This window comes from Lepisosteus platostomus, chromosome 5, assembly GCF_059453375.1.
Source record: "Lepisosteus platostomus isolate fLepPlt1 chromosome 5, fLepPlt1.hap1, whole genome shotgun sequence".
Classification (NCBI taxonomy): Eukaryota; Metazoa; Chordata; class Actinopteri; order Semionotiformes; family Lepisosteidae; genus Lepisosteus; species Lepisosteus platostomus.
The window spans coordinates 66,411,642-66,436,079 of record NC_142615.1 but is presented as its reverse complement, the minus strand read 5'-3'; the positions used below and the strand labels follow the sequence as shown (position 1 = coordinate 66,436,079).

The window sequence follows — 24,438 nt, the reverse complement described above, 5'->3', positions numbered from 1 at the left end:
AAGACAGGGCAGTAAGCAAAGATAATTTCCTTTATCTTTGCTTACTGCAGTTTAAAGACGTTAGGAAGTTTTACGGCTAACAGCTCCACATCAACTTCCTTTTATAACTAACCTCATCAGATCCCTCAACTCCCAACTCTTCCAATTTCTCACTTCAGAGAAGGATAAAAAACTCAATCATCCTCTACAGAGAAAAACCATCAACACCCCTAACACCTCCACTAATCCTAACCTCGTTTTTACTATACCTTCTGACCTTTCCCTTTCACCCCTTTGCATCCTCGGCTAACTTATTTTAAAATTACAATAGACTGTATAGTATTTATGTTTAAAATTAAGGTAAATATGTCAAAATATCAAAATCCAACTGCACAGTGCTATCGTAACAATGCTTGTCAAGTTCTCAAACAAACCTGCATTGTATTTTTAAAATATTTCAGCAGAGGATTCAACTGGAGTATAAATGAAGATTCAACGATAATTTTTTTTGAGTGAATATGGTTTTCTGGGGAGTTGCAATGTTGGGCATTATTGGACATTTCCCGGTGACCCTGACACGTGTTAAACACTCGCATTTCCTGCATATATTAAAATGGTTATGGTTTCGCCGAGAAATCCAATTGATTTCAGACAACACTTACATTACAGAAGAATCCCATCGCTGGGTGGACTCGAACCACCAACCTTTCAGTTAACAGCCGAACGCGCTAACCGATTGCGCCACAGAGACTGACTGGTGTGCTCTTTTCTCGAATCAGAGGTTTTCGGTTAAAAAAAAATCTCTTACCGTTTATTTTGCCAGCCGGTAATATTTCTTCTGCACTGATAACCAAGAATTGAATTTCATTTTTCGCAAGCTGTGTGAATTTCATCAAAAACGGAAAAAAAGTTTTCCAGAAAGAAAATGAACACCTGCATTTAACGAAATTAAGCCCTTTGTGATTGCCCGAAATGATACGTTCTGTACTACAAGATAGGAAGAAAGACACGGCTGGGATTTGAATCTCGGTTCTTTTGGTTAATAGAGAAGCGCTTTATCCAACTAGGCTACGGTGACAGGACAACCATCACCTTTTACAGCCACTTGGACACACCGCTCTGAGACATCTGCGTTCAGTAAGCGCTGAACCTGCGCTCAGAGCAAATTGCCTCTTTTACATAGCAGCCCCGACACTGAGAAACGAAGAGAACTGGCTTTTATCTGGCATTTTCATGTCCAATGCGTTTGACATCTCCCAAGGGCGACAGAGTTCTTTTGCGACACTATTTCTTCTTCTTTTTTATTTCTGTACGCTTTGATAAAAAACGAGAAATCGTGCAAGGGAAAAATGTCTTTTTTTTTCATAGAGAAAACGTGCACCAGGAAATGTTGTGTTGAGAAGAAATGATTTAACATGATACGTGACCTAATTTATCAGAGCAATTGCTCACCCAGCAAGGTCTGGAGAGGTTGGGGAGTCTGGGGGATGTGATAATTATACGGTGTTGTGGAAGAAAACAGTCTTTCTTTGAATTCTCAGTCAATCGGAATTTCAGTGCGAAACATAAACCCCTTGTCTGATTTAAAGAGATTATATTTTAAAACTCATAAAAAATCAGAAAACACATGTTTCTCACTTTGAAATTTTAGACGGAGCGGTGCATTACTAGTAGAGGCGCTGAGCACACTATGGGGAAATTCAAGTCATGTGAAATGCCAGCGGTTTAATAAACAACGCGTCTGATTTCGGATCATAAGATTATAGGTTCGACTTCTACCTGGCTCGTGTAAATTTTATTATAGCTCCTCAGTAATAGATGTATATTATGTAATGAACCGCACCTGAAAGCAAACGTTGGGTCTGTTTCCTTTGTTTTCCAGCATGAAATAGCAAATCGTTACAAAAAGCACCTGCTAATGTCCAATAACGGTTTTTTTTTTCAAATTACATTTTCAGGCTTCAGACACTTTTTAATAAAACAAAAGTGTCCGGAAACTCATTAACTTTCAGGTTTGCTTGAACCTGTATTAAAAAAAAAGTTATCTGAAACTTCTGTGATTCCATTATCTGATGTAGCTGTCTCTAAAGTTGGACGTGATGTTAAGCAGATGTGAACTGTGCCTTTTCTCTTAAAAAAAAACAAAGTTCTTTTTTTCCTCCTCACTCCAATGCTGGAGACTGTAAGCCTGTGTGAGCTCCACACTGCGTGTCCTGTACTGCTCTATTTTGTTTAGATTATCTATGTGGTGTACAGATAGAACTCAACTGCATGATGTGAATTCCGTGTTCAGGACCAGCAGAACCTGAAAAAGTAACAGCTGACCTCGACGTGATTTGAACACGCAGCCTTCTGATCTGGAGTCAGACGCGCTACCGTTGCGCCACGAAGTCACGACTGTCCATACCTTTGAATTCCCCAAAGGAGACAAATCAGCTTCACAAAAAAAAAATCTCCTATGAAGAGCGCAGCTCTTCCAAAGAGAGTCTCTTCTTCCCAGACCACATTTTATTCTTCCTGCGCAGCTCTTGTGCAGGTGTTGTTCTCAATTACAGATCCAGGAACACTGATTGTTTTTTCTATTTTTTTAAATTAAGTACCCCAAGGTGCAACGGTAGCACGTCTGACTCTAAATCCCCAAGTTCATTTTCAAAGTATATCGGAGTCAACTGATACTGATCAGGTTCTGCTGCTACTGAACCCGCAGTCTTCACCTTAAAGTTAAATTCCCCAAGCTTTTTGACCTTATATGTCCATCCCGTCTCGTCAAAACTCGTATTTTCACAGGGTACCCTTCATAAATCGCAGTATAGAATGAAAAAACTCCAGTAGATCTCGGCCGCTGTTGGTGATTTTCCTTTAAAAATAAATGAATCTCTGGAAATTTTACGGAGTATCACTTTCACTGAGACCGAGAAGTGTTAAGCTGTACATGCGTCTTTGTGGTTTGGTTGTTAACCAAAAGGGTGGTGGTTTGAGCCCTTCCAGGGACGATATGAGCCTTTTAATGTACACACCCTCCTCACTTCATTTCTCCACGTCCGGTCTTGTACCGCTAACAAATACAGAGCCCGTAGGAGGCAGTAAGCTCGCATATATAGCTCTCTGTGTATACAATGAAGAAGCAGAGGTTAGTTTCTCATCTGCGCGTTACAGAGCCTTACGCAACTCGTAGTGTACCACGGGGCATCAATCATTCCAGGCGGAAATGGACTCCTTTTTGTTTCTCGAGGGATCATATTAAACATTTCATTAGTATCGAGAGGAGGATCACCATGAAACACAAAAACAAACAGTTTCATTCTGTCTTTTTTAGAAAGTAGCGTTTGTGCTGCATTAATTATATTTTCGTGGAAATATAGAAGTTGTAAATGTTAAAATTTATATTTGAATCGAAATGTGGTTTTGAGTTAAATTTTAGCGGGATCATGTGATTAGTTTGTTTGTCATTACTATATATATTGCCATGTTACTAGAATTTGTAACTGAAGTTTACTAGTTGTGTTTTTATGATGATTAGCCATTTGTTGATTACAATATTGTATATAATGTATAATTTGAACTACATATTTTTCAGGTGTGAATAATTGTATATTTTAAGAATACATTTCTAAAACAAATCATTGGCTTTATTTACTAGTTTCTACACCTATAAAATATTTATTTGATGTATAATAGGCCTTTAACTATATATGTATATTAGTCCTCTAAATTTATCCGTATAATATAACTCCAGCCATTTATGTATAATAAACATATAATCATAGATGTCTAATTGACGTATAACGATATATGTATATTTGAATTTCATTCTAGACCAGGTACAGAGCACATTTATACGTCTAAAGTATGCGTTTAATAGCCATATATTCTACATCTTTTGTCCACTGGGATGTGCCGATTTTAATTTAACAAAGCTAGATACACATTTTCTAATGCAGCCTTCATTACAAGACAGTTTGTTTCTCGAAAGCGTGTTATGTAAAAAAGAGAAAAATGAAAATATATAGATGACAATCTTTCAAAGCTGAAGATTTTACTTTTGAAAAATTGACATTTTATGTATGCAGATGCATTCGCTGGTTCTAGAACTTTGCTGTGCTTCCTGAATCATTTTCAGCGTTATAAAGTGGGTGTAGAGGGAGCGATCTCTTTGTAGAGCAGTTGACAGGCTGGAGATGTTCAGACTACTCTCGTTATTTCTCAAATGCTTACATCATTTTTCTTTCACGCTAGGACGCGAGTGTGTACATGGGCTTGGTTTTCGTTTCACTGATTCACATTGAAGATTTGGGAATTAACGACGAAAAATTCAGTTTGGCAGAAGGTTTGGTTCACAACGATCTTGAAGACACGCCATGTAAGGCAGCGTGTGATGATTTGTACTATAAAAGACCAAGTGCTCAAAGTGACGTCTGCGTTTACCATTTAGACTTTTCCATCTCGGGCACACTTTTAGAAAGCAAAGATAGAGTAGTTGTGTTGAATCACACTTAGACATCTGTTAGCAGAGTGGTGCAGCGGAACCGTGCTGGGCCCTTAATCCAGAAATTGACTGATTGAAACCATCCTCAGCTATGTACATTTTATGCACGATTGATAAGCACACCATCAGTTTAATGAAGTACATTAAAACTGATTTTTCTCTCGTGTGTGTGCAAGCTTCACACTTACAGTACTCTTTAATCTTTACCAATAGCAGATGCCCAAATGTATCTTTGGTTGTTCTGAGATCCTTGATAGTTTCCTCAAATCCTTCAAATGAACATCCATATCAAAGCAATTATGTTTAATTTTATTACAATTAAGGTACATATACAAAATATCAACACACAATTGTATAATGCTCATTTAATAATGATTGTCAAGGATTGTCAAGTTCTCCAACAAATCTGTGTTCTAATTTTAAAATATTTTTGCTAAGGATACAACGGGTGTATAAATGAATTCTCCTGACAGCCAGTTGAAGATAAAATTCCACACGTGAAAATGGTTTTCTTGGACATTGACAGGTACTTAATTGTTTACTTGTAGTTCCACACGAGTAAAATCCATATTTCCTGCAAATTTCAGGAGGGCTTGCGAAGAAATCCCATCAAGTTTTAGCAGAGGTTATGGTTACAGCGGAACAGTCTGAAGCTCGTCCCTTAGTGGGTTTGAACCACCAGCCCTTCATTTAATAGCTGCATAGAGACACACTCCCGTTGCTTTTTGCCATTCACACGTTTGTAATTAAAGAATTATAAAATACTGACATTTTCCTGCCAGCCGGCAGTATATCTTCTGCACTGACCATGAATAACCAATAACTTTATTTCATCTTTCGCAGTCTGTAATCCACAGAAAAGGAAGTGAATACTTGTATTAAGCTAAATTAAGATGACGGAGATGCACTGCCGTTGTTTTTCTCCACTTTTCGTTAAAAGGAGAAAAATCACTGATATTTTCTTGCGGTATTTCTTCTGTCCTGATTAGCAAGACTTATATTTTATCTTTCAGAAGTTGTATGAATTTCTTGAAGTTCAGAAACAACTTGTTCCACAAAGGAAATGAACACTTGGTTCAAAGTAAATCAAGACGTATGTATCTCTCGCTGCGTGTGCTCTTATCTGTCCATCTCTCTACTTTTCTCTCACTCTGACAGTCTGTGCAGAGTTTCTGAAGGGGATGTAACACCACTTGGCAAAGAGAAAAATGATCAGAGGCAGAATAATAAATCATTATTCTCTTCTCAGTCTGATTCACAGCTCAGAGACAATCGGACAGAAGCTCCATACTTCTTTTTATCCGTCAATCCAGAACCAGAGGACGTTCAGACAATCCTGGAACAGCCTGGACTCAGGTCACATCTCCCCATTTTCTCCTTCCTCACAGCCACTTAGAGACAGAGAAGAGCTCCTGGTTCTCCTCTCTGTGAACTGGGCTCAAGACTCACTGATCTGTCAGCTGTGGACTCTGTTCCAGGTCAGAAGCAAGAAGCTTCTATTAACCCTTTCCAGGACCTCCAGCCCTTCAGTATTACTTTCTTTACTGTATGTCAATCTCCAAACATGTTTTATAAATGTTTTCTAACACACGTGAGTGTGGAATTATCTTTTAATGTAATAAACACAAGTAGTGACACTCTGGTCAGTACACTGTATATTGATTATTAGTAGCCGATGGGCCAATGACCGTGTCTACAGTAGTGACCAGTTGACCAGTCTGTAGCTCTCAGCAGTGGGACTCAGATCACACAGAAGAAGACCTGTCTGTGTGTGATTCCACACCAGCCCAGGGAATCACCAGCTCTCATATGTCTCTCACAGGTGTCTCACAGTCTTATAAATTTACAATTAGATGAATTATTGTAACAGTTATACATTTAATTTAAATAATCAGACTACCTATGGAACTGAGAGCAGGCTGGAAATAAAACCAGGATACACATTTTAACCTCCAGGATCAGGTTCCTGATCCTCCTGGCTTCTATACTCTGATGATTCGTTTAAAACATTTAAATGCACTTATTACAGGGACTTGTACTCGTTCTCTACTGCTCCACACAGGTACGCCTTGTAACACATTCATCTGCGAAGTAAACTATTTTTTTTCCTGTTTAATGAATTTCATTCCTTGGTTTGTCACTCTCCTTTTACAACTGTTATGATTTGCTTCTCTTCACAGCCCGGTGTATTCTTTTTTGGGGGGGATGTTATATCTGTAAGAAAAGCCCCCCAGGCTCCGGACAGGAGTCTCCTCCAGCGGAGACGCGCTCTGCTCTGTTAGAAAGAGCGCTGTAATGTCACAGACACCAGCCTGAGCACCTGGATCAGAGAGCAAGACCGCGGGAGGGTGCGCACGGAGGAGAGTTATTGATCATTTATCTATCGAAAACCAATTAATTCAATTGAAAAACCGTAGAATAAACGATTAACTTCACCGATTGGTGAGTACTGGTTCTTTTTCTGTTTTTGATCCTGTTTTAAATATCTAGAAAACAGTCAATAAAGACTGTATCGATCAATTACCACAGTGCGTTTAGTGTAAAAAATGTTCAAACCGAAATTAAACAATGATTATTCTTATTATTATTTAGGTAACTGTATCCTAGAGCTAAAAAAATATATTCCAAGTTGATAAATGTATGTACAGTGCCTTGCGAAAGTATTCGGCCCCCTTGAACTTTTCAACCTTTTGCCACATTTCAGGCTTCAAACATAAAGATATAATTTTTTTATTTTATGTGAAGAATCACCAACAAGTGGGACACAATTGTGAAGTGGAACGAAATCTATTGGATTTTCGAAACTTTTTTAACTAATAAAAAAATGAAAAGTGGGGCGTGCAAAATTATTCGGCCCCTTTACTTTCAGTGCAGCAAACTCACTCCAGAAGTTCAGCGAGGATCTCTGAATGATCCAATGTTGTCCTAAATGACTGATGGTGATAAATAGAATCCACCTGTGTGTAATCAAGTCTCTGTATAAATGCACCTGCTCTGTGATAGTCTCAAGGTTCTGTTGAAAGCGCAGAGAGCATCATGAAGACCAAGGAACACACCAGGCAGGTCCGTAATACTGTTGTGGAGAAGTTTAAAGCCGGATTTGGATACAAAAAGATTTCCCAAGCTTCAAATATCCCAAGGAGCACTGTGCAAGCGATCATCTTGAAATGGAAGGAGTATCAGACCACTGCAAATCTACCAAGACCTGGCCGTCCCTCTAAACTTTCAGCTCAGACAAGGAGAAGACTGATCAGAGATGCAGCCAAGAGGCCCATGATCACTCTGGATGAACTGCAGAGAACTACAGCTGAGGTGGGAGAGTCTGTCCATAGGACAACAATCAGTCTTACACTGCACAAATCTGGCCTTTATGGAAGAGTGGCAAGAAGAAAGCCATTTCTCAAAGATATCCATAAAAAGTCTCGTCTAAAGTTTGCCACAAGCCACCTGGGAGACACCCCAAACATGTGGAAGAAGGTGCTCTGGTCAGATGAAACCAAAATCGAACTTTTTGGCCACAATGCAAAACGATATGTTTGGCGTAAAAGCAACACAGCTCATCACCCTCAACACACCATCCCCACTGTCAAACATGGTGGTGGCAGCATCATGGTTTGGGCCTGCTTTTCTTCAGCAGGGACAGGGAAGATGGTTAAAATTGAGGGGAAGATGGATGCAGCCAAATACAGGACCATTCTGGATGAAAACCTGTTGGAGTCTGCAAAAGACCTGAAACTGGGACGGAGATTTATCTTCCAACAAGACAATGATCCCAAACATACAGCAAAATCTACAAAGGAATGGTTCACAAATAAACGTATCCAGGTGTTTGAATGGCCAAGTCAAAGTCCAGACCTGAATCCAATGGAGAATCTGTGGAAAGAGCTGAAAACTGCTGTTCACAAACGCTCTCCATCCAACCTCACTGAGCTCGAGCTGTTTTGCAAGGAAGAATGGGCAAGAATTTCAGTCTCTCGATGTGCAAAACTGATAGAGACATACCCCAAGCGACTTGCAGCTGTAATCGCAGCAAAAGGTGGCTCTACAAAGTATTAACGCAAGGGGGCCGAATAATTTTGCACGCCCCACTTTTCATTTTTTTATTAGTTAAAAAAGTTTCAAAAATCCAATAGATTTCGTTCCACTTCACAATTGTGTCCCACTTGTTGGTGATTCTTCACATAAAATAAAAAATTTATATCTTTATGTTTGAAGCCTGAACTCTCTGGTAGCCAGTCTCTTGTGCACAGCCATCCAGTTGAGGTCCTTCAGTTGGTTGTCAAGTTCTTTGGGCTGTGTCCTTTCCCAGACTTGTCTGGGAACCTGCAGCCTTTCGTCAGCGACCAAATGCCCCCTCACCTCTTTGTACAGGGCTCTGTGGTTGGTGCAGAGCTCTGGCTGTCTCGTGGCCTTGTACCTCCTGCTCCACTTGACAGCGTGGGTGTAGAACTTCGGTCGCCTCTCTGCCTTGGGCCCAGTGTTTGACCACTGGACCAAGTGCCTCATCGGGACGGAGAGCCACAGCCTGACAAAGTACTGGTACTTGTGGCCAATGGGCTCCTGCAGCGCCCGACAGAGGTTGCAGTAGAAGATGCAGTTGAGTTTCAGGGTGAAATGTGGGACATCTCGAACCCCTTCCTCGACCGGCTGACACATCCGGTTTCTCGTGATGTACTCGTAATTGCCTCCCCAGACGAAGCAGAAGATCATCCCTTGCAGCGCTCGTCTGAGTCTGGCCGGCAGCGGGTACACCACCGCCAGGTAAACCAAAGCCGGCAGGATGTCTGCTTTCAACACCATCACTTTCCCTGTGTAGGACAGCGACCGCGTTTTCCACAGACCCAGCTTCCCATTCATCTTGGCGATCCTCTTGGTCCAGTTATTGGTCTCATTGTCCTGGCTCTGGAAGGAAACCCCCAGTATTCTGAGCATCGCCTGACTCCACCTCCGTCTGCTTTTCTGAAAAGAGCTCCGTGTAGAAAGCGGTGGCCGCTTCTACCTTGTCGCTCTCGTCCAGCACTTCCTCTCCATCTCCCCGTCTCAGGCCGTGGATCACCCTCTTTTTCTGGGCTCCTCTGACCTGATTGTGTTTGCGGAGCCTTTCCTTCAGGTCCCGTGCCCGGGCTGAATTGAAGGCTCCTCCCCCGTTAGCCGAGCTGTACTCCTCCTCTAGTTGTCTCTGGAGTCGTGCAGCTTCCTTCCTCTCCCTGGCCGCCTTCCGTCTGCAGTACGTCTGCGCCAGGGTTCAGGTCCTGTCTGTCACCGACTCCCACCATTCCACCAGGGAGCTGTAGCCGTCTCTCAGATCGACCCAGCTCGCGTAGTCTTTACGGAACAGTGCCTTGAAGTCGTCTTCCTCCAGTATCTCCCGGTTCAGCTTCCAGTACCCACGACCGAATGCCGGCAGGTTGGTGTTAGCCACCACCGTCAAGCGCTCGTGGCTGGAATACCACTCCGGGGACACCGTCGCCGACTCCAGGGAGCAGGTCGTGTGCAGAAAGATGTAGTCCAGGCGGCTGCACACTCCCCGGGAGTTTTTCCATGTTGTTCTGGCGTCGTTAGGGCGGCACCGTCTGAAACCGTCTACCAGGGAGAACTGCTTGAGTAGCGACTCCAGCTCTGCCGAGCTAGCATCGCTCCCCTTCTCCCGGTCGACGTTGAAGTCCCCGCCAAGCACCACCTGTCTGTTGGTGGTGCAGCAGCTGGCCAGGTCAGCAAACACTTCCTTCAGGATAGAGGGTTCTGTCAGAGCATAGACGTTAATTGCTCTCAACTTCTGCCCCCTCCAGTCGATGTCTGCGACCAGGATCCGGCCCTGCACCACCAAGAAGGAGGAAACCAGCTTCATCTCTGGGTCTCCGAGGAGAATTCCCACTCCAGATGAGTGGACCCCTCCTACGCTCCAGCATGATTCTCCCTTCGTCCATTCCCTGCTGAATGTCAGCTTGTCACTTTCATCCTTCAGGTGGACCTCCTGTAAGAAACAAACTGAGAAAGACTTTGAGGCCAGATCATGAAAGACTCCCTGTCTTTTCAACGGGTCTATTAGCCCTCTCACGTTAGTTGTTAGAATGGTAAGTTTCACAATCATGATTAAACAAGTGATAGTTGAACCTCCTCTCTTTGTGCTTACAGTGGAAAACTTGGGAGTCTACATCTGGGCACTGTTTAGCCTAGATGTAACTCCTCTCGTTCGGGTCCTGGGGGGAATATGCTGGGCTCCCTCCAGGTCTCGCTGGGGACTGAAAGGTAAACATGCTGGACAGGTCCAGCTCTACCATCAGTCCCGGCTCCAGGGCAGCTTCAAAGTAGTCCTCGTCTTCCTTGAGGATACTCTCCACCACCGCTTCGGGAAGGCTTTTTTCTTCCCTTTCTCTAGGAGTTTCGGGGACCTCCAGTTGCTCCTGGGCCTTGGGGGAGGGGGGCTCCACTTCCTGGGCTGCCTCTTCGTGTTGTTCATGGGCCTCGGGGGAGGGGGTTCCGACTTCCTGGGCTGCCTCCTCCTGTTGTCCGTTGGACTCGGGGGAGGGGGGTTCTGTTTCCTGGGCTGTCACTTCCTGTCGTCTTTGGGCCTCGGGAGGAGGGTTTCCATTTCCTGGGCTGCCTCCTCCGGTTGTTCCTGGGCCTCGGGGGAAGAAAGTTCCGTTTCCTCTAGGACGAGGAAACGGTTCTCCCTTACCACTCTTTTCTTTTGTCCTTCCTCTTCTGCCAAGAGGCCAAGGAAGCAGAGAGAGGGAGCGGATAGCGCTTCTGAGTCTCGAGGAAGAAAGCAAGCACTGCGGGCAGGCCACGAGTACCTACTCCCAGCCAAGAGGCCAAGGAGGAGAAGCAAGAGAAAGGGGGAGGGGAGAGGAGAGAGCAGAGAGAGAGAACGTTGCTTGATCTTAGCCAAAAGGCCGAAAAAATTGGATTCCAGCTCACTGGCCCTGCAAAACTTAGTTCAAGACTTTAAACTCTCAGACACATATAGATGTATATATCCCACAACAGCAGGATATACATGGTCAGGAAGGAATAGCAGCTCCAGAATTGACTATTGCTTTGTCTCAGAGAGAGTGAAAGTTGTTGGGGTCACTCTTCAGCCTGTCTTCTTCTCAGATCACCAAGCTTTAGGGTGTAGAGTGGAACTCCAGGGCGGGACTGTCTTTGGCCCAGGCCTCTGGAAACTCAACACAAAGCTGCTAGAGAATGACGGGGTAGTGTCCCGCTACAAGGAGAAACTATCACAGTGGCTGTCCTTGCAGAGTCTGTATGGGTCAGTAGGAGAGTGGTGGGAGGAGGTGAAGGTGAGGACAAGGGCCTCTTTCATGGCTGAGGGAAGGAAGGCTGCTGCCAGACGGAGAGGAGTGCTAGCCAGGAAACAGAGGCAGCTGCAGAGTCTCTACACGATGCTGCACAGTGGCTTCAATGTGCTCGAGGTATCACCCTTTTAAAAAAGGACATCCGGAGCATAGCCCAAGAAAGTAGTCGAGGAGTGCTGTTAAGAAGCTGAGTGCAGTTCTTGGAAGAAAATGAGAAGTGTACTCGCTTCTTTTTCAGGAAAGTGGTAGGCTCCAAGTCTGTCATGGAAAGTTTGGTTGATGAGGAGGGAAGAGAGAGAACAGAGCCGAGTGCTATCCTCTCCTGCATCGAGGCCTTCTACTCAAGACTGTACAGAGGTAAAGGATGAAGAAATTCATTTTTTTACCTCAAAGCTAGAAAACGTTTTGAGTGAAGAAGATAGGGAAGTACTTGAGAGAGATTTGACAGTAGAAGAGCTGAGAGGCTATGGAGAGCTTACAGAAAGGGAAAACTCCGGGTGCTGACGGGCTCCCTAAGGAATTTTATTGCACCTTTTGGGATCTGCTTCAGGATCCGCTAATGCTCCTTTTCGAGGAAAGCTATAAGACAGAATTGTTGCCTGACTCCTTAAGAGAAGGCACTATCTCTCTCTTGTTTAAGAAAGGAGCAAAGAATGACATAAAGAACTGGAGACCCCTCAGCCTGTTAGGCGTGGACACTAAGATCCTGTCCAAAGCCCTTTTCCTGTGCTTACAAAATGTAGTGACCTCACTGGTAGGGAAAGAACAGACTTGTGGGATAGCAGGACGCCTGATGAGTGACAACCTGGCCTTTGTTGAGGGATGTCTGTCTGTACTCAGAGGACCGCTCCCTCCCTCTGTGCATTTTAGGTGTAGACCTAGAAAAGGCCTTTGACCGCCTAAACCAGCAGTACTTAACATCGGTACTTGAGCACATGAAGTTTGGCCCCATCATGAGAAAGTGAATTAACCTGCTGTACACAGGTAGCAACAGCAGAGTAATGGTTAATGGCAGTAGATCACGCCCCTTTGAAGTCTGTTCAGGGGTGAGGCAGGGCTGCCCATTATCCCCCTTTTTATTTGTTTTGGCTATGGAGCCCTTAGCCTGTGCCTTGCGCCAGGATCAGGCCTTTAATGGGATACCAGTGCCTGGAAGTGGGGGGGAGGGAGAGGTAAAGACATCTCTATAAATGGATGACGTCACCCTGCTCCTCTCTGACAATGTCTCAATTACCAGAGCTCTGCAGTGCTGTGATCGTTTCCCTTTGGCTTCCTCTGCAAAAATTAACAAATCTAAGAGTGAGATTTTTTATCAGAACTGGAGGGAGCCAAAAGAAGGGCATGATCTCAGGCTGCAAGAGAAGAGAATTAAGGTCCTGAGGGTGTATTTTGGAGAAGAGATGGGAACAAAAAACTGATGCAATGGAAGGACCGAGACCTCACAATGACAGGGAAGTGTTGGTCATCAAAGCCAAGCTCTTGCCTATCTTGAATTTTCTGGCTTCTACCTTCCCAATCCCACACCATGTTGCGGCGGTGCTGAGAAGATGGATGTTTCATTTTCTATGGGGTGGGAAGCAGGAAAGACTCAGAAGGGAAATAATGTACAGGCCGCTACTCTCAGGGGGGAAGTCTGTCCCTCATATTGTACGAAGCTGCTGTGCATTTTCCTGGCCTTTGTGCTGAGAGGCTTTGCAACAGCACCTGAAGCGCGTACCTGGACTTATTTTGCCAGGCTCTAGGTAGGTAGGGAGCTGTTCAGAGTGTGGGGTGTCAGACCCAAGCTGGATGTCCCACTCTCTGACACATGCCCTGCAATTTATGGGACAGTTAAAAGTTTTCTAAGATCTCACCCAATTGGCCATATTCCCCTCCGAGATGTCAGCGTCCAAAAACTGGAAGATTTCGTTGCACCCCAGAATAATAGGCAGACCCCTAATTTGTGATGTCCTGTATTTTTTTTTGTGAAAAGAAAATAAAGTTCTTTATAAGTTAAATCGGTTCACCCAGGGTGAGGCTCGGCCATTGCACTCCGGCTGTGCTGACCCCTGCGAATTCCCCAAATGTGGAAATGTCGACTGCATAATTTCTGGTAGTGGGGGACTGCGTTCGTGCTCTCCCCTGATGTGCTTGGTCCAATATCGGATAAGGAAAAGTTACGACACCACGAGCTGCCATAGGATCCCAGTTCGAAAGGAGTCGATGCCACTGCTGGTTCCCGGTTTCTTTCCGTTAGAGGTCCGTAGAAGCATTTCAAGCTGGTTACACTACTCCTTCCGGACATTCATTCCCTTTTCAAAGTCAGTCGTTTTGCTGTAGTCTGCATTATGTATACAAGTGAAGAATTACTCGGCTCCCAGCACTTGAAAAGACCGACAAATGACTCGTTCCCGCCGGAGCTGAATGTACCTGCATGTGTCGTGTCGTCTACTTCCCCCGCCCCACTGTGTTTGCTGTATTGTCTTTGAAGCCGGCCCCCGAGACGAGACGGGCTGTTCCTGTGCCCCAATTAACACTTTACAGGTGCCATTCCCCGGCATTGTGGCCATTGTCGGTGGTCACACGCGATAAGGTGGAGGAGAGCGGGGCATGCCCAGCGCCAGACATTCAAGGAGGGGGCTGTGCGAGGTGAGGTGAGGTGCGACACGCCGGAGCCCCGACGCTGCTAATGCGGAGTACTTGTTGAACTGGCATTGAAAGGACGTGTGCGCACGGAGCAAGCCATCCCTGAGGCGGAGCGTGGAAACCTTCTCCCCGCGCTGCAGGAGTTGTGTGCGCTGCAGCGGTGCCGAGAGAACAGCACAGAAGACAGCAGGCTCTGGAGAGCGGGTAAGAGATGGAGCCTTGTGGGCAGGCGAGCAGGCCCGTTTTTTGGAAATTGCTGAAAAGGCTCTGGTCTTTGTTCGGTGTGTGGCAGGTGCTCGACGCGAGCTTGCGTAGCGATCTGCTAGTCTGGTGTTATGCAAATGAGGCCGAATTGCGTCCCGGGACATGCTGCGAATGCGCATTGGCGACTGCAGATGTGTAGGAAACGGTGCGCTCGTTTTCTCGTTTTGCCCACCCTTTTGAGTGTTAGTGTGGCGTGTGAGTGTGCGAAAGAGTGGGCCCAGCAGGAGGCGGTGGTGTGCGGGGCGAGGAGCTGGCCTAGGCTGCGCGCTTTGTGCTGTGGGTGCGGGCCGCTTGCAGGGTCTTGTACAGCTCATACTTACCTGGCAGGGGAGATACCTTGATCAAGAAGGAGCTTCACCCAGAGCGAGGCTCGCCCATTGCACTCCCTGTGCTGACCCCTGCGAATTCCCTAAATGTGGGAATCTCGACTGCATAATTTCTGGTAGTGGGGGACTGCGTTCGCGCTCTCCTCTGATGTGCTTGGTCCAATATCAGACACGGAAGAGTTACGACACCACGAGCTGCGATAGGATCCCAGTTCGAAAGGAGTCGATGCCACTGCTGGTTCCCGGTTTCTTTTAGTTAGAGGTCCGGAGAAGCATTTCAAGCTGGTTACACTACTCCTTCCGGACATTCATTCCCTTTTCAGTCAGTCGTTTTGCTGTAGTCTGAATTATTTAGGCTGATTATCGAGGTTAGCCTTTATTTGGTCTTGGGGACCTCGGTACTGTATGCTAATTCTCAAGACAGTTTCACCCGTTTTCTGATTGCTAGGTTCTGTACCAGTGCAGACATGTCAAACAGTGAATGGCTGTACCTCTATTGTATCCGTGCTCAATGAATGAAATCAGTAATAAATGAATATATGTATAGTTATACAAAAAACAAGTGGTTTATCGACTCATCTTCATTTGCAGATTTAGAGGCGGCTTCGATATTCGTTTTACAAACGTTTTTTTTTATATGGGTCACACACATGCCATAGCAACAAAACATCTCTAGAAATGAGGTTATAGATCACCTTTCCATCCTCCAGGTTTTCCTACCAAAGCCTATGGCACCAATGGCGACCCCTGCTGGCCAGGAGAACAAAGCTTGCAGCACCTGGTATTCCCAGGCGGTCTCCCATCCAAGTACTAACCAGGCCCAACCCTGCTTAGCTTCCGAGATCAGACCAGATCGGGCACATTCAGGGTTGTGTGGCCACAAGCGAAAGCCATGGCGCCTGACTCGCTACTTGAAGCTGTGTGTGGCTGGGGCTCCGTGCCCCCCGAGCGGGACTGAAGGATCGTTCGTGTGCAACTCTTTGGAAAGGAGCTTCTTTCCAAATCGCATTGCGTACCTGGATGTTGGCGAATGTGCTCCCTTGTGTTGGCTTGTCCCGCACTGGAGGAGAACAAACAAACTGCTCGGAGGAGCACAAGGCAAGTCTTCACAAGACAAAAACCTCCAGTGCACAGCACTCAAAACATTTCTGGGCTGTCGCGTGTTTATTTCAGCACATAAAGCGCACCAGTCCAACACGTCGGCCGGGCGCGCGGCGCCTCCGCCCTCTTGTGGCCTTGCGGCGTCAGAGCAAGAGGCTCCTTCTCGCTGCCTTTCCGCTGTGTTGCAGAGCCCCGAGAGGGAACCTGGAGCGCACACTTTGTGGGGGGCGGGGGACCGCGTTCGCGCTCTGCCCCCGGTCTCTTGCGCGAGTACTAAATCTCACAGCGCCAGCCAGCGGCCAGGAGTACAATATCGCGGGACAGGGGGGCCTCGTCATTGCTTGTTACATATGAGACGGGGATTAGGAGGAGACCCCGACTGATTGGTAAAGGGGAACACTAACACCAGAGTGACACCCCCGGCGTCTCTTTTTGAGAGACACCCTGGGATTTCTTAATGGCCAAGGAGGGTCGGGACCTCGGTTTTACGCCTCCCCCGAAGGACGGCGCCTGTTTGTGCAGCAGAGTGTCGCCATCAGGATGCTGGGGCATAAGAAAGCCACACAGACCGCAGGGTGAGCGCTCCCTACTGGTCCCAGTCAGACCTCTTGCAGGAGCAGCAGCAACCTGAGCTTTTCCGGGGGGAATCTCCCATCCGGGTGCCGGCTAGGCTCACACCTGCTGGGCTGCCGTGGGTGAGCCCAGTCGAGAGTCGCAGGGTGAGATCTAGTCACCGGGGAGAAACGATACAAGCGAAGGATTACTCGGCTCCCAGCACTTGAAAAGACCGACAAATGACTCGTTCCCGTCGGAGCTGAATGTACCTGCATGTGTCGTGTCGTCTACTTCCCCCGCCCCGCTGTGTTTGCTGTATTGTCTTTGAAGCCGGCCCCCGAGACGAGACGGGCTGTTCCTGTGCCCCAATTAACACTTTACAGGTGCCATTCCCCGGCATTGTGGCCATTGTCGGTGGTCACACGCGATAAGATAAGGTGGAGGAGAGCGGGGCATGCCCAGCGCCAGACATTCAAGGAGGGGGCTGTGCGAGGTGAGGTGAGGTGCGACACGCCGGAGCCCCGACGCTGCTAATGCGGAGCACTTGTTGAACTGGCATTGAAAGGACGTGTGCGCACGGAGCGAGCCTTCCCTGCAGCGGAGTGTGGAAACTTTCTCCCCGCGCTGCAGGAGTTGTGTGCGCTGCAGCGGTGCCGAGAGAACAGCACAGAAGGCAGCAGGCTCTGGAGAGCGGGTAAGAGACGGAGCCTTGTGGGCAGGCAAGCAGGCCCGTTTTTTGGAAATTGATGAAAAGGCTCCGGTGTTTGTTTGGTGTGTGGCAGGCGCACGACGCGAGCTTGCGTAGCGATCTGCCGGTCTGGTGTTATGCAAATGAGGCCAAATTGCGTCCCGGGACATGCTGCGAATGCACATTGGCGACTGCAGATGTGTAGGAAACGGCGCGCTCGTTTTCTCGTTGTGCCCACCCTTTTGAGTGTTAGTGTGGCGTGTGAGTGTGCGAAATAGTTGGCCCAGCAGGGGTCGGCGGTGTGCGGGGCGAGGAGCTGGCCTAGCCTGCGCGCTTTGTGCTGTGGGTGCAGGCCGCTTGCAGGGGCATGTACAGCTCATACTTACCTGGCAGGGGAGATACCTTGATCAGCCTGTAGGTGGAGTAGTTGGGTTGTTTTCTTGTTTTGTGGAAGCAGTGTTTGTTTTTCAGATCACGAAATGGCAACTTTTGGATCCTGCAAGAATGCTGTGCGTTTTGAGCTTTTGGATGATCTCTTCATGGATCGTATGCAGTTCAGCAGGAAAGTGTTGCAGAAGGAACTTGGCTTTGAACCTCGGCACTTGGATTTCATCTTCACTCTCCCAGGTCAGAAAGCATTTGAGGTTGTTTTTGCTACCTATTCTCTGTTTGAACAATGTGTGGATGTGTTTGAGGCAAAAAGAGGGAAAGTTCCTGCCCTTGAGAAGATCAACTTGCAGCCTCTGACACAGAGAGAGAGGAAAACGGTTCACCGTCCACCATGGAACTGAGGTTAGAGATGTTAGAGATGTTGACGGTATAAAAACAGGAGCAAGGAAATTCGAGGTTCGCTTGCTACCGGACAATGTAAATGGAGGCTTAAGGCACCTGCCCTCTACAATCCGGCTGGGCGCCTGCAATGGCTATGTTTTTTTTTGTGGGACAACCAAAGGTGTGTCGGCGCTGTGGTGCTGTGGGACACCTGGCATCGTCCTGCACTGTGAAATGCTGCAAGACCTGTGGCAAACAGGGACATTTAGCAGCGTTGGGCCTGGTTAGTACTTGGACGGGAGACTGCCTGGGAATACCAGGTGCTGCAAGCTTTTGCTCTCTCGGCCAGCAGGGGTCTCAAAAAAATGTTTGTAAAACGAATATCGAAGCCGCCTCTAAATCTGCAAATGAAGATGAGTCGATAAACCACTTGTTTTTTGTATAACTATACATATATTCATTTATTACTGATTTCATTCATTGAGCACGGATACAATAGAGGTACAGCCATTCACTGTTTGACATGTCTAGACTGGTACAGAACCTAGCAATCAGAAAACGGGTGAAACTGTCTTGAGAATTAGCATACACTACCAAGGCCCCCATGACCAAATAAAGGCTAACCTCGATAATCAGCCTAAATAATTCAGACTACAGCAAAACGACTGACTGAAAAGTGAATGAATGTCCGGAAGGAGTAGTGTAACCAGCTTGAAATGCTTCTCCGGACCTCTAACTAAAAGAAACCGGGAACCAGCAGTGGCATCGACTCCTTTCGAACTGGGATCCTATCGCAGCTCGTGGTATCGTAACTCTTCCGTATCCAATATTGGACCAAGCACATCAGGGGAGAGCGCGAACGCAGTCCCCCACTACCAGAAATTATGCAGTCGAGATTCCCACATTTGGGGAATTCGCAGGGGTCAGCACAGCCGGAGTGCAATGGCCGAGCCTCGCTCTGGGTGAACCTCCTTCTTGATCAAGGTATCTCCCCTGCCAGGTAAGTATGAAATGTACAAGCCCCTGCAAGCGGCCTGCACCCACAGCACAAAGCGCGCAGCCTAGGCCAGCTCCTCGCTCCGCACACCACCGCCTCCTGCTGGGCCCACTCTTTCGCAAACTCACACGCCACACTAACACTCAAAAGGGTGGGCAAAACGAGAAAACGAGCGCAGCGTTTCCTACACATCTGCAGTCGCCAATGCGCATTCGCAGCATGTCCCGGGATGGAATTCGGCCTCATTTGTATAACACCAGACCGGCAGATCGCTACGCAAGCTCGCGTCGTGCACCTGCCACACACCGAACAAACACCGGAGCCTTTTCAGCAATTTCCAAAAAACGGGCCTGCTCGCCTGCCCACAAGGCTCCGTCTCTTACCCGCTCTCCAGAGCCTGCTGCCTTCTGTGCTGTTCTCTCGGCACCGCTGGAGCGCACACAACTCCTGCAGCGCGGGGAGAAAGTTTCCACACTCCGCTGCAGGGAAGGCTCGCTCCGTGCGCACACGTCCTTTCAATGCCAGTTCAACAAGTGCTCCGCATTAGCAGCGTCGGGGCTCCGGCGTGTCGCACCTCACCTCACCTCGCACAGCCCCCTCCTTGAATGTCTGGCGCTGGGCATGCCCCGCTCTCCTCCACCTTATCGCGTGTGACCACCGACAATGGCCACAATGCCGGGGAATGGCACCTGTAAAGTGTTAATTGGGGCACAGGAACAGCCCGTCTCGTCTCGGGGGCCGGCTTCAAAGACAATACAGCAAACACAGCGGGGCGGGGGAAGTAGACGACACGACAAATGCAGGTACATTCAGCTCCGGCGGGAACGAGTCATTTGTCGGTCTTTTCAAGTGCTGGGAGCCGAGTAATCCTTCGCTTGTATAAATAATGCAGACTACAGCAAAACGACTGACTTTGAAAAGGGAATGAATGTCCGGAAGGAGTAGTGTAACCAGCTTGAAATGCTTCTCCGGACCTCTAACTAAAAGAAACTGGGAACCAGCAGTGGCATCGACTCCTTTCGAACTGGGATCCTATGGCAGCTCGTGGTGTCGTAACTCTTCCGTATCTGATATTGGACCAAGCACATGAGGGGAGAGCGCGAACGCAGTCCCCCACTACCAGAAATTATGCAGTCGAGAATCCCACATTTGGGGAATTCACAGGGGTCAGCACAGCCGGAGTGCAATGGCCGAGCCTCGCTCTGGGTGAACCGATTTTCTATTTTTAAGAACTTTATTTTCTTTTCACAAAAAAATACAGGACATCACAAATTAGAAAGGTTTACATTAATATACATACTTAAAACAGTATATATGATCACATCTCATTACATTTTGACACGGTACCAGTTACATAGCAACAATTTTCTTTTTTTCTGGTGCAAATCACATTCTTAAACATGATAATTTTTTTCACAGTTTCTTGAGATATTGACCTATGCTCTCTATTTCCCACAGATATTCTGCTTCCTCCCTTTCTTCTCTCCACAGATCTCTGAGGTGATATTTCTCTCGGGTGATGAACAGGGCCAGGCTACCTACTGCCTTGACTGGGACCTCGATGCCTTTGAACAGCCCCATGTTCCTCGCTCTCCACATGGCGTCTTTCCCAGTGTTCCCCACGGCCCAGATCCTGTCAAACACGTCAGGAGGAAGTTTGACAGGAGAAATGTCGAATATGACGAATGCAGCAGTCAGGGTAAATTGGAGCGAGAGAGCTTGCAACCAATCTTCAAACTGTGCCCAGAAGGCCTTAGTAAAAAAGCAGGACCACAGGAGATGGGTCATAGTCCATGCGGCGTCTGGTACGGCAAACGCCAGTACCGAGTCCTCCTGAAAGAGGACCCAGAGGGCGTCGACAGTTTCCAGCACCCCCCGGCCCGCTTCAACATTGGATCCGACAGGGGTACCTTTACTACCCCAGGATGCCACAAGGAGAACACGTGTGACATCGTCAGATGTCACAACTGTAACAAAGAGGGGCACCTGGCAAAAACCTGCCGGGCAGCCAAAAAGTGCAACGGATGCGGCGCCGAGGGACACCTCCTTCAACAATGCATGGTAAGCAAACCTTCGTTTGCGCAGGTGGTGGAAGTCGGCCGGCAGAAACCGGTCTCAAGACAAAGGGAGACAGGTGAGAACAAAGAACCCGCACCTTCCCAGCAGAGAACCGAAACTGCCGAGGCCACACCCCCAGCCGCACGAGTGCCACAAGATGGCTGCCAGGACGACGGACAAAATGGCTGACCGGAGAAAGGGCCCTAATAACTCCCAGCAAGAAGGGAAAGAGAAAGCGGGAGAAGAGATTCAGGGCGGATCCACCTTCGGAAGGACAAAAGAAAAGAGTGGTAAGGGGAGAACCAAGAAGGAACTTTCTTCCCCCGAGGCCCAGGAACAACCGGAGGAGGCACCCCAGGAAATGGAAACCCTCCCCCCCCGAGGCCCAAAGACGACAGGAAGTGACAGCCCAGGAAACAGAAACCCCTCCCCCGAGTCCCACGGACAACAGGAGGAGGTAGCCCAGGAAGAGGTAACCCCCTCCCCCGAGGCCCAGGGACAACAGGAAGAGGCAGCCCAGGAAGTCGGAACCCCCTCCCCCGAGGCCCATGAACAACACGAAGAGGCAGCCTAGGAAATGGAGCCCCCCTCCCCCAAGGCCCAGGAGCAACTGGAGGTCCCCGAAACTCCTGGAGAAACGGAAGAAAAAAGCCTTCCCGAAGTGGTGGTGGAGAGTATCCTCAAGGAAGACGAGGATTACTTTGAAGCCGCTCTGGAGCCGGGACTGATGGTAGGGCTGGACCTGTCCAGCATGTTTACCTTTCAGTCCCCAGCGAGACCTGGAGGGAGCCCAGCATATCCCCCCCAGGACCCGAACGAGAGGAGTTACATCTAAGCTAAACAGTGCTCAGATGTAGACTCCCAAGTTTTCCACTGTAAGCACAAAGAGAGGAGGTTCAACTTTCACTTGTTTAATCATGATTGTGAAACTTACCTTTCTAACAACTAACGTGAGAGGGCTAATTACCGTTGAAAAGACGGGGAGTCTTTCATGATCTGGCCTCAAAGTCTTTCTCAGTTTGTTTCTTACAGGAGGTCCACCTGAAGGATGAAAGTGACAAGCTGACATTCAGCAGGGAATGGACGAAGGGAGAATCATGCTGGAGCGTAGGAGGGGTCCACTCTTCCAGAGTGGGAATCCTCCTCGGAAACCCAGAGATGACGCTGGTTTCCTCCTTCTCGGTGGTGCAGGGCCGGATCCTGGTCGCAGACATCGACTGGAGGGGGCAGAAGTTGAGAGCAATTAACGTCTATGCTCCAACAGAACCCTCTATCCTGAAGGAAGTGTTTGCAGACCTGGCCAGCTGCTGCACAACCAACAGACAGGTGGTGCTTGGCGGGGACTTCAACGTCGACCGGGAGAAGGGGAGCGACGCTAGCTCAGCAGAGCTGGAGTCGCTACTCAAGCAGTTCTCCCTGGTAGACGGTTTCAGAAGGTGCCGCCCTAACGATGCCGGAACGACATGGAAAAACTCCGGGGGAGTGTGCAGCCGCCTGGACTACATCTTTCTGCACACAACCTGCTCCCTGGAGTCGGCGACGGTGTCCCCGGAGTGGTATTCCAGCCACGCGCGCTTGACGGGGGTGGCTAACACCAACCTGCCGGCATTCGGTCGTGGGTACTGGAAGCTGAACCGGGAGATACTGGAGGAAGACGACTTCAGGGCACTGTTCCGTAAAGACTACGCGAGCTGGGTCGATCTGAGAGACGGCTACAGCTCCATGGTGGAATGGTGGGAGTCGGTGAAAGACAGGACCTGAACCCTGGTGCAGACGTACTGCAGATGGAAGGCGGCCAGGGAGAGGAAGGAAGCTGCACGACTCCAGAGACAACTAGAGGAGGAGTACAGCTCGGCTAACGGGGGAAGAGCCTTCAATTCAGCCCGGGCACGGGACCTGAAGGAAAGGCTCCGCAAACACAATCAGGTCCGAGGAGCCCAGAAAAAGAGGGTGATCCACGGCCTGAGACGGGGAGATGGAGAGGAAGTGCTGGACGAGAGCGACAAGGTAGAAGCGGCCACCGCTTTCTACACGGAGCTCTTTTCAGAAAAGCAGACGGAGGTGGAGGCAGGCGATGCTTTTCTGGAGGAGCTGAAGGCACGAGTACCGGAGGAGGTGAGGGAGGACTTGAAATATACAATTATTCACACCTTAACAATATGTAGTTCAAATTATACATTATATACAATATTGTATTCAAATGTCTAATCATTATAAAAAACACAACTAGTAAACTTCAGTTACAAAATTATAGTAACATGGCAATATATACATATTAATGACAAACACAAACTAATTACATGAACACGCTAATATTTAACTCAAAACCACATTTCGATTCAAATATAAATTTTTAAAATTTACAACTTCTTTATTTCCACGAAAATATTATTAATGTAGCACAAACGCTACTTTCTAATAAAGACATAAAGAAATTGTTTGTTTAGTGTCTCATGGTGATCCTCCTCTCGAGACTAATGAAATGTTTAATATGATCCCTCGAGAAAAAAAAGGAATCAATTTCCGCCTGGAATGATTGATGCCCCATCAAACATTTTGTAATATCCTTGGAAGTTTATACAGTAGAATCCTGGTTCGTGGCTTAAATTCAAGGTAAATGAGACTAAGGAAACGAGTTGGAAACTTGATGTCGAAGTGGGATTTAAATCACCCATTTCACATTTTACTTCATTGGGCAGTATGTGCCAGAGAGCAATGCTACAGCATCCCTTCGATAGCTCAGTTGGTAGAGCGAAGGACTGTAGTGGAGTCAATAGGGAATCCTTAGGTCGCTGGTTTGATTCCGGTTTGAAGGAAGGTGCTTTTCGTGTAATTTAATCAAAGAGTTAAAAAAGCGAATCTGTTTTATTCAGACATTGATCAAAAGCTCAATAATCGACGAAGCAAAGGCTCCTGTTCCGAATTCAGCCCACGTCTGACGTTGACATATGTTTTGGCCAAGATCTGATCTTTGAATTAAGGGACTACACTGTCTGCTTTGTAATTCAAAAATACATACAAATGTCAAGTTTTTTGTAGATATAAAGGTGTTCTCTGTTTTCAAAGGATAGTTACTTAATTGGCATAATGATTTGGTATTGATTTTGTATCGTTGTATTATAAAGTTTGTGCTTTCTGTGTTTTTATCGTATTGTGAACTTATTTTTTAAACAAATGCTTACAAAGGCAAACACGGCACACATCTATTTATACCAGCGGTGAATTGCAAATTTTTATTAAGTACAAGCTACTGTGCACTTCTGGGAGTATAACAGGTTCGATATAAA

At 47.3% G+C, this 24,438-nt stretch overlaps 6 non-coding genes and 2 pseudogenes across 6 annotated transcripts; 3 read left to right on the top strand and 5 right to left on the bottom strand.

Moving 5' to 3' along the window:
- Positions 1 to 656: 656 nt before the first annotated feature.
- Positions 657 to 730, bottom strand: trnan-guu (transfer RNA asparagine (anticodon GUU)). The gene has a single exon. It is a non-coding gene; the product is annotated as a tRNA-Asn (tRNA).
- Positions 731 to 2,300: 1,570 nt separating this feature from the next.
- On the bottom strand, positions 2,301 to 2,372 carry trnaw-cca (transfer RNA tryptophan (anticodon CCA)). The gene has a single exon. It is a non-coding gene; the product is annotated as a tRNA-Trp (tRNA).
- An 11,382-nt stretch (positions 2,373 to 13,754) lies between these two features.
- LOC148671534 (U1 spliceosomal RNA) lies at positions 13,755 to 13,890 on the top strand (annotated as a pseudogene).
- Positions 13,891 to 14,967: 1,077 nt separating this feature from the next.
- On the top strand, positions 14,968 to 15,129 carry LOC148671533 (U1 spliceosomal RNA). The gene has a single exon (XR_015938769.1). It is a non-coding gene; the product is annotated as a U1 spliceosomal RNA (small nuclear RNA).
- A 618-nt stretch (positions 15,130 to 15,747) lies between these two features.
- Positions 15,748 to 15,866, bottom strand: LOC148671532 (5S ribosomal RNA). Its single transcript, XR_015938337.1, has one exon. It is a non-coding gene; the product is annotated as a 5S ribosomal RNA (ribosomal RNA).
- A 3,074-nt stretch (positions 15,867 to 18,940) lies between these two features.
- LOC148671531 (U1 spliceosomal RNA) lies at positions 18,941 to 19,104 on the bottom strand. The gene has a single exon (XR_015939096.1). It is a non-coding gene; the product is annotated as a U1 spliceosomal RNA (small nuclear RNA).
- Positions 19,105 to 20,181: 1,077 nt separating this feature from the next.
- LOC148671530 (U1 spliceosomal RNA) lies at positions 20,182 to 20,316 on the bottom strand (annotated as a pseudogene).
- A 3,563-nt stretch (positions 20,317 to 23,879) lies between these two features.
- trnay-gua (transfer RNA tyrosine (anticodon GUA)) lies at positions 23,880 to 23,967 on the top strand. Its single transcript is given in 2 exon segments — positions 23,880 to 23,916; positions 23,932 to 23,967. It is a non-coding gene; the product is annotated as a tRNA-Tyr (tRNA).
- Positions 23,968 to 24,438: the final 471 nt, after the last annotated feature.